Source organism: Pan troglodytes, chromosome 16, assembly GCF_028858775.2.
Source record: "Pan troglodytes isolate AG18354 chromosome 16, NHGRI_mPanTro3-v2.0_pri, whole genome shotgun sequence".
NCBI lineage: Eukaryota > Metazoa > Chordata > Mammalia > Primates > Hominidae > Pan > Pan troglodytes.
The window spans coordinates 54197516-54209892 of record NC_072414.2 but is presented as its reverse complement, the minus strand read 5'-3'; the positions used below and the strand labels follow the sequence as shown (position 1 = coordinate 54209892).

Genomic DNA, 12377 nt, shown 5'->3' with positions numbered 1-12377 from the left:
AAGGAAATGCTGTCTAGTAATGGAAAAGCCTCATTTGCTGGACCTCAACAGCAAGTTTTTCAAACTGACTTTGCTTCTGCTCAAAGGGCTGAAGTTATGGCTGTGATAACAGTGTTAAAAACTTTTAAACAGCCAGTAAACATTGTTTCTGATTCAGCCTATGCAGTGCAAGCCACACAAAATATTGAATGTGCCTTAATTCGAAGTATGACTGATGAACAACTTAATCTTTTATTTCATTCTTTACAGCAAACAGTACAACAAAGGCATTCCCCTCTCTATATCACTCATCTGAGAGCACATACTAACCTCCCTGGCCCTTTAACTAAACTTAATCAAAGGGCGGATGCATTGGTGTCTGCAGTCTTTGCTGATGCACAAATGTTCCATTCTTTAACCTACCTTAATGCCGCAGGCCTTAGAAAAAGATGTGGTCTATCATGGAAACAAGCTAAAGAAATTGTACAGCAGGGTGCGGTGGCTCCTGCCTGTAATCCCAGGACTTTGGGAGGCCGAGGCGGGTGGATCACGAGGTCAGGAGATCGAGACCATCCCGGCTAACACAGTGAAACCTCGTCTCTACTAAAAAATACAAAAAATTAGCCGGGCGTAGTGGCAGGCGCCTGTACCCCAGCTACTCTGGAGGCTGAGGCAGGAGAATGGTGTGAACCCAGGAGGTGGAGCTTGCAGTGAGCCGAGATCACGCCACTTCACTCCAGCCTGGGCAACAGAGCAAGACTCTGCCTCAAAAGAAAAAAAAAATGAAATTGTACAACCCTGTTCTGCCTGCCAAGTCCTGCATCTGCCACCTCAAGGAATGGGAGTTAACCCTAGAGGTTTATCTCCAAATTCCATCTGGCAGATGGATGTAACACATATTCTTGCTTTTGGAAAATTGTCCTTTGTTCATGTTTCAGTAGATAACCTATTCACATTTTATCTGGGCCACATGTCAAACAGGGGAAGCTATAGCTCATGTTAAAAGACATCTTTTATCTTGCTTTTCAGTTATGGGAATCCCAGAAAAAATCAAAACTGATAACAGCCCAGGATACTATAGTAAAGCCATGGCTACATATTTTCAACAATGGAATATTACCCATACTACAGGTATTCCATATAACTCGCAAGGACAGGCAATGGTGGAAAGAGCTAATCATACTTTAAAAACTCAAATACAAAATCAAAAAGGAGGGGACTGGAATGTAAGACACAGCATATGCAACTGCATTTAGCTTTATTAACATTAAATTTTTTAAATTTACAATAAGATTAACACATGACTGCAGCTGAACAACACCTGACAGGACAAAAGGAAAATAAAAAGGCTGGACAAGATATATGGTGGAGGGATGCGCATACAGTTGGGAAAAAGGAAAGATAATTATATGAGGAAGAGGATTTGCTTGTGTCTCTCCAGGTGACAATCAGGTATCTGTGTGGGTGCCCACCAAATATCTGAAGATCTATCACGAACCACAGCGTCTAGTGGACCCACCTGTAAATTGAAGGTTTAAGGATTGCTTTTTTGCTATACTATTGTACAAGAAGGACAAGCCTCGGTTTGCTTTCTCTATGCCTTCTGTTAATCAGAAAAAGCCTGTTTCTCGCTATCAATGGTAAGTTTTACCCTGCGGTAATTAACCAAAGAGGTAGAAGCTGAGTTTCAAATGCTTCAGCAATAATAATAATAATAAAAAAGGCCTTTGCTTCTGTTTTGCTAGATTTACTAATGTGGGGTGAGGGTATGCTTGTGTTTTTGCAGGAGATGAACACCGTGTGGGTGCCCTCAAGATGTGTACAACCATGGAGCAGGAGATGAGGGGGACCCATGGATCCAAACCATGGACTGGTTTCCCCCAGTATGAGCCATGAGCCAGTTGAATCTGAATGTGAATGTGGAACGAGGACCAACCAGAGTCATGCTGACATCAACCCCTATAACATGGGGTTAGATCAAGAAAACCACACAGGAAGCTGAGAAACTGCTGAAGCACCAGGGTTTTACCTTTTGCTGGGATTCAGAGGTACAACGAATGCTTAATAGACCAATGCTTTCTGACTGAACTCCTCTCTACCCTGAATACAAGAGACCCTAATAGTTAGGCAGGAATATCATTGCCCCTATTCAGCATGAAGAAGTTACAGAAGATGGACCTTCATCCTTCTGCAACCCTTAGAATTAAGGGTCCTCTTGTAAAAGGGAAGGGGGAAACATGTAAGAAGCATTCAAACCAGAGCGACTCCATTTTGAATAAGGGCTAAGAACAATGAAGCTGGATCACCAACCAGCAATTAAGGGCTGCACAGCCTGCAATTGCCTTGCTCAATTAATTTAAAAACAAAAAGAGGACCTTTTGGATTCGAACTTGTGTTATGTTACTCTTAAATGCCATCTGGAGGGCAGAGATGAAAATCTCATCCTAAAGATTGTAAAACTAAAAGAGCAGGTTTTTGAAGCCTCTCAGGCTCACTTAGCCCTGCTCCCTGGAAATGATACTTTGAACAAGACAGCCAATGGGTTGTCTACAATCAATCCTCTTAAATGGATTAAGGCCATTGGAAGCTCTACACTTGCAGATTTTATTCTAATAATTATGTGCTTGTGCTGTCTTCTTTTAGTCTGCAGATGCAGAAGCCACTGCTGGAGAGAAAGCCGCCATTGAGAACAAGCAATGATAGCTGTGGCAGTTTTACAAGAAAGAAAAGGGGGACATGTTGGGAGAAACACCAAGTGTTGGGAGAGAAGCTGAGGCAGGGCTTGGAACATGTCCAGGGTCCAAGGTAAAACCCCTCCTGGCCTTTGGAATGTGTCCAGACTTGCTGGCTCCTTGCTTCTAGCACTCCCATTATCTCAAGTAGCCATATGTTTCAAAGAAAAATGCTAAACTGTCACAGCTGTAGCTCATTCACTTGATACACCACTTCCCACCTAGCATGTCCAGTTCATATTGCTGGAAGGGCAGATTTACATGCCTTCTGTTTTATAGTACTAGTGTAGCAGGACCAGTCACAGACAAAACCTCTTGGACACTGGTTTTAGGAAGGAAGAGGCTTTAATCAGCTGGGTGCATAGGTAGACTCACGTCTCAAGATCCAAGCTTCCCAAAGTAAAGATTCATGTCCCTTTTACAAGGGCTTACAAGTCTAAGGGGTCCATGTGAAAAGGTCGTGATACATTGCACAAGTGGGGGCTATGTGATTGAGGGCTACATGCATCAGTGATGGGGGCTCGCAGAACAGAACAGAAAGTTTCACAAGTCTTCCTCAAACAATGTCTGGAATCTATAGATAACACAAGTGGTTAGGTCAGGAGTTGATCTTTAACTACCAGACCTGGTTCTTGGTGCCAAGCCGTCTGGCTATTGATCTCACTTCTGCTACTTTTTAACTTTTTGCTGCCTTTTTGAAACAGGAGACAATGGGAGAGGTGGTCTCCTTCCTTACTAGTTAGGGAAAATATTCCTCAGTCAGATACAATACCCGTTTTCCATAAGACATTTAGGTAAAAGAGACACGAGTACTTTACATAAAGCCTATTTAAACATTCCAACCTTCATAATCATATCAGCCCTTACATTTTTATGTTCTGGTCCCAGGAAACTTTTTCTTTTCCACTCCCAGACCATTTCACCCTCTCTGGTAAAAAAGGATTTGGGTTCTCAGCAGTGACTTGAGCCAAGGGACCCAGGCTCTTTTGTCAATCTTGACTAATTTGCCTCAACATTTTCCCAGGCAATTGTTAATCAGCTTTCTCATTGTAACCTTTGCCTTCTGATTGAAGAAATTTCTCCAATCTGGGGCAAATACCAAAAACTAGTTTGGGGATTTTTAATTTTGAAGGACCAGCAAGTTCTCCCTTTGGTCTACCCAACCTTCAATAGTGTTGTATTAAAACCTTTGTGGTGTATATATATATTTCAATACCTTTTGGAGTACAAGTGGTTTTTGGTCTCTAAGAAGCTCCAAACTTTCCCTCATTTTCCTTTCTTCTTCTAAGCCATCCAAAGTCTTTCAACCTGCCACCCAATTCCAAAGTTTCTTTCATATTTTCAGGTATTTTTATAGCAGTGCCCCACTCCTTGGTACCAATTTTCTGTACTAGGCTGTTCTTACATTTCTATAAATATCAAAGGCTGGGTAATTTATAAAGCAAAGGTGTTTAATTGGCTCATGGTTCTGTAGGCTTTATAGGAAGCATGGTGCTGGCATCTGTTCAGCTTCTAGGGAGGCCTCAGGAAGCTTGCAATCATGGCAGAAGCTGAAGAGGGAGCAAATGTCACGCACAGTGATAGCAGGAGCCATAGAGAGAGGGGGAGGAGGTGCCACACCCTTTTTAAACAACCAGAGCTTGTGAAAACTCACCATTGCGAGGACAGCACCAAAGGGATGGCATTAAACTACTCATCAGGTATTCGTTCTCATGATCCAATCACCTTCCACCAGACCCACCTCCAACATGGGAGATTACAATTCAACATGAAGCTTAAAGGAAACAACATCCAAACTACATCAACATCTTACTTTATACACCCTGTATGTAGAATATTTTTTCTCTTATATCTACTAGTTTTAATCACATATATTAACTACTATTCTCTTAGTAACCCTCATTTCTGTTGAAAAACCTAGGATTACTTAATGCTGGGAACAAGCCCTAAGCCTGTCATAAATAGGCCTTAAAGAAACTGGCCATAAACAGGATTTCTGCAGCAATGCGACATGCTCGTGATGGCTGTGATGCACATGGCTAGAAGTTGTTGGTTTACCGGAGCAGGGCAAGGAACGCCTGGCCACCTAAAGTGGGAAACTGCTCAAACCACAAACAATAGCAGGAGCAGGCTGTGCCTTAACAACATGTTTTTGCTGCTGATAATCAGCCAGAACCTGTTTCTCTACTCCTTGCTAAGAATGCTTTGTTTCCCGTAAGGAATGCTTTTAGCTAATCTAAAACCTATAGAAACAATGCTTATCACTGGCTTGCTGTCAATAAATATGTGGGTCAAACTCTGTTTGTGGCTCTCAGTTCTGAAGGCCGTCAGCCCCCTGATCCCACTTTGTACTCTATTTCTGTGTCTTTGTCTTCAATTCTTTAGCACCGCTGGGTTGGGGTCTCCATGACTGAGGTGGTCTTGGTAACTTAATTTAACGTACTGTTGTGGCTTCTTCTCTCCAGTAGTTCAGCAAGTGGGAGGGAGCAGCACCCAGTGGATTTTTTGCTTCCATAGTTTGGTGAACAGGAGGGAGTGTTACAGCTCTTTTACTTGCACCATCTGCAGCTCAGTGAGCCAGCCAGGTGTGTCACAGCTCTTTTGCTCCTCTAATTCAGTGAGCAGGAGGGAGTGGCACCCTATGGCTTCTTCTCACCTGTTGTTTTGCAAGCAGGAGGGAGGGTTATAGCTCTTTTTTACTCCTGCTCCCTGCAGCTTAGCAAGTTCTGGGTTCCAAGAAGAATAAGGTATGCAGACACTTGAGAGCAAGTAAGGCAGAGGAGAATTTTATTGAGCTACAGAAGGAAAGGTCTCAGCTGTGAGACGTGACCAAGAAAGCAGGTAGCTGTTTATGAGGCTGAGTCTGTGGTTTTTATGGGCTTAGAATGGGGGAATGCATGCTGATTGGTCCACAGGTGGGCTTGGAGAGAGCACCATTTGGTTAAAAGGCATCATCCAGAAGGAACCAATTGAGAGAAAGTGGGTAAGATGGGGACAGAAGTTTTCACTCCAGTCGTGGACTCTATCCAGAACTTGCTGCTCAGTCCTCATGTTGAAGGTCGAGCCCTACCAGCGACCCATCCCTGTCTGCCTAGGAATTTGTCTGTCTCCTGTTGCTATCAATAACATGACTTTAAAAATTTAAATACTGAAGAGAATTTAGAGACTAGTTTTATTTAACAAAGATCATTGAAGTCACATGAATTAATGGCATTTGAACTAGTTTCTATTTTCCTGAGAAAATATTTCATTGAAGCACTTATTTTTCTTTAAGCCAATTGATTAGAGCTCTTTCATATAACTCGGTAGTGAACTATATCTACATGACACATAGAAACATATAGACATGGCCAGGCATGGTGGCTCATGCCTGTAACCCCAGCACTTTGGGAGCCTGAGGAAGGGAAATCACCTGAGATCAGCAGTTTAAGGCCACCCTGACCAATGTGGAGAAACCCCATCTCTACTAAAAAAAAATACAAAACTAGCCAGGCGTGGAAGCGCATTCCTGTAATCCCAGCTACGCAGGAGGCTGAGCCAAGAGAATCGCTTGTACCCGGGATGTGGAGGTTATGGTGAGCTAAGATTGCGCCATAGCACTCCAGCCTGGGCAACAAGAGTGAAACTCCGTCTCAAACAAACAAAAAAACAGACATACAAACACGGACAGAAGCACACCTTATACATTTATAATGTGTCCAGGATTGCTGGGGTCTCAGTCTCACTAACATTGAGAATGAAGCCGGGGACCCTCGTGGTGAGTGTTACAGTTCTTAAAAGACGGTGTGTCCAGAGTTTGTTCCTTCAGAGGTTCAGATACGTCTGAAGTTTCTTCTGGTGGGTTTGTGGTCTCGCTGACTGCAGGAGTGAAACTGCAGACCTTCGCGGGTCGCGTGGAGTGTTACAGCTCTTAAAGGTGGCACATCCAGAGTTGTTCGTTCCTTCTGGTGGATTCGTGGTCTCACTGGCCTCAAGAGTGAAGTTGCAGACTTTCACATTGAGTGTTACAGCTCTTAAAGGCACTGGGGACAGAAAGAATGAGCAGCAGCAAAATTTATTGCCAAGAGTCAACGAACAAAGCCTCCACAAAGTGGAAGAGCACTGGAGCCCATTGCCACTGCTTGCTGGGGTGGCCTGCTTTTATTCCCTTATCTGGCCCCACCCACATCCTGCTGATTGGTCCATTTTACAGGGAGCTGATTGGTCCCTTTTGCAGAGTCCTGATTGGTCCGTTTTGACAGAGTGCTGATTGGTGCATTTACAAATCTTTAGCTAGACAGAGAGCACTGATTGGTGCATTTACAATCCTTTAGCTAGACAGAAAAGTTCTCCAAGTTGCAGGGATGCAGAAGCCCAGCCGGCTTTGCCTCTGAATGGCATTCGCCCCGGTACTTTTCTTGGCACCTAGCCTGGGCTCTCCCGCAGTCCAGAGTGAGCTCATCACCGATCAAGACAAGCAGGTGCCAGCCAGGGCGCAAAGTGCGGGCCCGCCCAGCCCACGCCCACCAGGAACCTGCCCCGGCCGGGGAGCACCACGTGCAGCCCCGGCTCCCGCTGGCGCCTCTCCCTCCACACCTTCCCACGAGCAGAGGGAGCCAGCTCCTGCATAGGCCAGCCCCAGAGAGGGGCCCATACAGCATAGTGGCAGGCTGAAGGGCTCCTCCAGCACGGCCAGAGTGGATGCCGAGGCAGAGAAGGTGCCAAGAGCTAGCAAGCGCTGCTAGCACGTTGTCACCTCTCAATAAGATTCTGCATTTGCAGTTTTCAAAGCTTCTCCCCTACTTTAAAGACTATTAATAACTTGAATACCTGTTACATACCGTAAACAACTGTTAGCTATACCACTGTAAATTTGCATCTCCAAAGACATGAGTTAGGTGAAACCGGTAGAAAAGGTATGTCTCAAAGGCACAAACGTAGGTCTAAACAAAGATAAGATTTATTATATAAATTTTAGGTCGTTGTCTTCCCCATAGTTAAAGTGCCTAGTGGTTTAGGTGCAGAGACAGAGATGCCCTTACAAATGGAAGTTTCCTTTAAAGATATAAATTTCTTTTTACAAAGAGTTTCACAAGACTAATTTAGTTTGATAGGTGTTTTTTGTTTTTGTTTTTTAAACTTAGCTTGTCACTTAATTCTAGAGCCAGATTACTGGCTTTAGGGTAGAGCCCTTTAAGAAACAGGGCCAATGGGTGCAGTGACTCACACTGTCATCTTAGGACTTTGAAAGGCCGAGGTGGGAGGATTGCTTGAGGCCAAGAGTTTGAGACTGGCCTGGGCAACATAATGAGATCCCATTTTACAAAAATCAAAAGAAAGTAAGCAGTTTTTAGGACTAAACCATGCTTTTCTTATCCAAACACAAAGAACCAAGTAGTCCCCTGTAATAATAACTATTTCCTGTAAACAACACTGCTGTTAGCCATCTAACACTATAAACAGTTGCTCATAACTTCTAGCCATCACACACACCAAGGTCTAGTCCTCTCACCAAGTACCAAGTAATCTCTGGTAACCCTAAAAGCCAAAGGGACCAAGTAGTGCAATACAAAAGAGGACAGTGTTTTAGACCTGAGAGGAACTTTCCCATGATTCTTGAAACACCTCAAGGAAAGTAGAAGACCCCCAAACAGGGAGTTAAAAAGGACAAGCGCATTACATAGTGATAAAAGGTTCTACTCAACAAGAATATTTAACTGTCTTAAATACATGCACACATCTAACATTAGAGCACCCAGATTTATGAAACAATTACTCCTAAACCTAAGAAAATAGCCACACAATAATAGTGAAGGATTTCAACACCCCACCCCACTGACAGCATTAGATAGATCATCAAGGTGGAAAACTAACAAATTCTGGGCTTAAATTGGACACTTGACCAACTGGACCTAACAGACAACTACAGAATACTCCACCCAACGACCACAGAATATAGATTCTTCTTATCTGCACATGTAACATACTCTAAGGTCGACCACAGCCTTGGTTATAAAGCAAGTCTTCATAAAAAAGAAGTCAAATTACTTCTCTTCACTGACATTGTGGCTCTATGTCTAGAAAACTCTAAAGGTTTCACCAAAAGACTCCTAGTCCTGATAAATGACTTCAGGAAAGTCTCAGAATACAAAATCAATGTACAAAAATTGGTAGCATTTCTATACACCAATAATGTTCAAGCTGAGGACCAAATCAAGAATGCAATTCCATTTACAGGAGACACACACAAAAATACCTAGGAACATGTCTAACCAAGGAGGTGAAAGATTTCTACAAGGCGAACTAACTACAAAACACTGATGAAAAAAATCATACATGACACAAACCAATGGAAAAAGCATTCATTCCATGCTCATGGGTTGGAAGAATCAATCTCATTAAAATGCCCACTTTGCTTAAAACATTCTACAGATTCAATGCAATTCCTATCAAACTACCAATATCATTTTTTCACAGAATTAGAAAAAAAGATTCTAAAATTCATATAGAACCAAAAAAGAGCCTGAATAGCTGAACCAATCCTAAGCAAAAAGAACAAAGCTGGAAGCATCACATTACTTGACTTCAAACCATACTACAAGGCTACAGTAACCAAAACAGCATGGTTAGTGGCTAGTGGTTCAAAACAGACAATCAGAACAAAGTAGAAAACCCAGAAATAAAGCTGCACACCTACAACCAACTAGTCTTTTACAAAATTGACAAAAAGAAACAATTGGGAAGGGACAGTCTATTTACTAAATGGTGTTGGGATAGCTGGCTAACCATATGCAGAAGAATAAAACTAAAGATGGACTAAAGCCTTAAATGTTAAGACCTCAAACTATAAAAATCCTAGAAGAAAACTCTTCTGGATATTGGGCTAGGCAAAGAATTTCTGACTAAGACCTCAGAAACAAATACAACAAAAAAGACCTCAGAAACAAATACAACAAAACCAACAAAACAAAAATTGACAAGTGAGACCTAATTAAACTAAAGAGCTTCTGCACAGCAGAAGAAACTATCAACAGAGTAAACAGACAACCTACAGAACGGGAGAAAATATTTGCAATCTATGCATCCAACGAAGGACTCATATCCAGAATCTATAAATAACTGAACAAGAAAAAACAAATAACCAGGCTGGGTGTGGTGGCTCACACCTGTAATTCCAGCAATTTGGGAGGCTGAGGCAGGGGTATCACTTGAGGTCAGGAGTTTGAAACATGCCTGACCAACATGGCAAAACCCTGTCTCTACTAAAAATACAAACAATAAAAAAAATTAGCCAGACATGATGGTGTGTGCTGTAGTCCCAGCTACTTCGAGATTGTGCCACTGCACTCCAGCCTTGGCGACAGAGCAGGACTCCGTCTCAAAAAACAAACAAACAAAACCAAATAACCCCATTTAAAAGTGGGCAAAGAACATGAACAGACATTTCTCAAAAGAAGATATACAAATGGCCAGCCAACATATAAAGAAATGCTCATTGCTAATCATCAGAAAAATGCAAATAAAAACCACAATGAGATATCCCCTTACACCAGTCAGAATGGCTATAATAAAGTCAAAAAATCGCAAGTGTTGGTGAGGTTTCCTTCCTGACTGAAATATATGCGTGTTTACCATCCACCATTTGGATATGTCTTCATCCTCTTGCCAGACCCAGCTAATTGGCTAATTGCATCCACCTGCACTGTCGGGAGGGAAGAGAGAATGATCTCTAAACTACTTTTCTCCCTGGTCTTTTGGTGAACAGGGGAAGCTTATACACTATTGGTGGGAATGTAAGTTAGTTTAGTTCCTGTGGAAAGCAGTTTGGAAATTTCTTAGAGAACTAAAAATAGAACTACCATTCAGCCCAGCAATCCCATTACTGGATATATACCTAAAGGAAAAGAAATCATTCTACAAAAGACACCTGTACCCATTAGTTTATCGCAGCAATATTCACAATAGGAAAGACATAGAATCAACCTAAATGCCCATCGACAGTGGACTGGATAAAGGAAATGTGGTACATATGCACCATGGAATACCACGCAGCCATAAAAAGAATGAAATGATGTCCTTTGCAGCAACATGGATGCAGCTGGAAGCCATTATCCTAAGTGAATTATCACAGAAAAAGAAAATCAAATACTGCATTTTCTCAAAAGTGGAAGCTAAACATTGAGTACACATGGACAGAAAGATGGGAACAGCAGACACTGGGGACTTCAAAAGGGGGAAGAGAAGGAGAGGGGAAGGGTTTTAAAAAATAGGCCGGGCATGGTGGCTCACGCCTGTAATCCCAGCACTTTGCAAAGCCGAGGCTGGTGGATCACCTGAGGTCAGGAGTTTGAGACCAGCTTGGCCAACATGGTGAAACCCCGTCTCTACTAAAAATATGAAAATTAGCCAGGCGTGGTGGTTGGCACCTGTAATCCCAGCTACTCGGGAGGCTGAGGCAGGAGAATTGCTTGAACCTGGGAGGCGGAGGTTGCAGTGAGCTGAGATCGCACGACTGCACTCCAGCCTGGGCAACAGAGCGAGACTCCGTCTCAAAACAAAAACAAAAACAACCCTACATATTAGGTACTATGCTCACTAATTGGGTGATAAGGTCAATAGAAGCCCAACCCTCAGCATCATGCAATATATCCATGTAACTCATCTGCACATGTACACCCTGAATCTAAACTAAAAGTAAAAAAATGCCCTGGCCACATAGCAGATACGCTGACATTTCTACCATCAGACCAAGTGTTTTCGCTGTCATATATTGCATGTTAAATCACTGCAGTGAAATTTTGTTTTTGTGTAAATATTTGTGCGTGGAAAGGGTCCATAGCTTTCACTAGCCTCCTAAATGGGGTTGATGATGCTAAAAAGTTGAAAGCCAGTACTTTAGAGTTGAAAAGTTGGATTCAATGATGGGAATAGATTGATTGCTTCCAAAAGGTTTCTCTTAATATGTCTGAATAGTAATTGCTGTGCTTCTTTGTGTAGTAAAATTCTTAATGTGGCCTGATAGCTGTACAGAACATTTGAGATTGGGACTGAAAATCTTAGACATATGTTCCTTGGTAGCCATTAGATTATCTAATTGCCATTAGTGTTAAGGTGAGCATAAAGCAAATTATTAACTGCATGGCCCTAAGAAAGTCACCTTATCTCATGAGATCTGTTACCTCATTTATAAGACATTTTTAAAAGGAGGAATGTGACCTTGAAGATTTCCAAAACTCCTAGTTTGGATTCTCTAGAAAAGTGAGATCAATGCTAGACTTGGATGGAGCCCTTTTGTGGCAGAAATGAACCAGGCTTTGCACAGAAGGAAAAAGACAGAGTGTGCAAATGAGGAAGAGGCCCAGAGGATCCAAGAAGCCTCTTCCTCCATAAATGGGAAACACAAGCCTGCTGTGGCAAAGAGCCAGTGTAATCAGGGCAGGATGAGGGCTACTGGGACACTTTTTAACATCCAGGACTCTGAGGGAACAGAGACTCAACCTTTACTTTTCACCCTGGGACTGACTTGCCAGAACACAAGTTGTCCCTCAGTGAGTGAATACACCATCTTCCCTGCACTAAGAACTTCTGATTCTCATAGGAGAAAATGCTTTGGGTCTTCTCACTTCCCACATCAGCTGGCTTGGCTGTCTCTGGAAAATGCTGCACTCCAAATGGCTGAAGGCACAA

The 12377-nt window shown here is 42.6% G+C and overlaps 1 protein-coding gene across 1 annotated transcript in view; it reads left to right on the top strand.

The window, feature by feature from the left end:
- LOC467699 (golgin subfamily A member 2) overlaps positions 1-12377 on the top strand; it is a 71272-nt gene that overhangs the window by 38048 nt on the left and 20847 nt on the right. Inside the window, 1 exon segment of the mRNA XM_063794425.1 lies at positions 1-12377. This exon segment is cut by the window's left edge and continues 26806 nt beyond it. The gene's annotated coding sequence lies outside the window, so the exon portion shown is untranslated.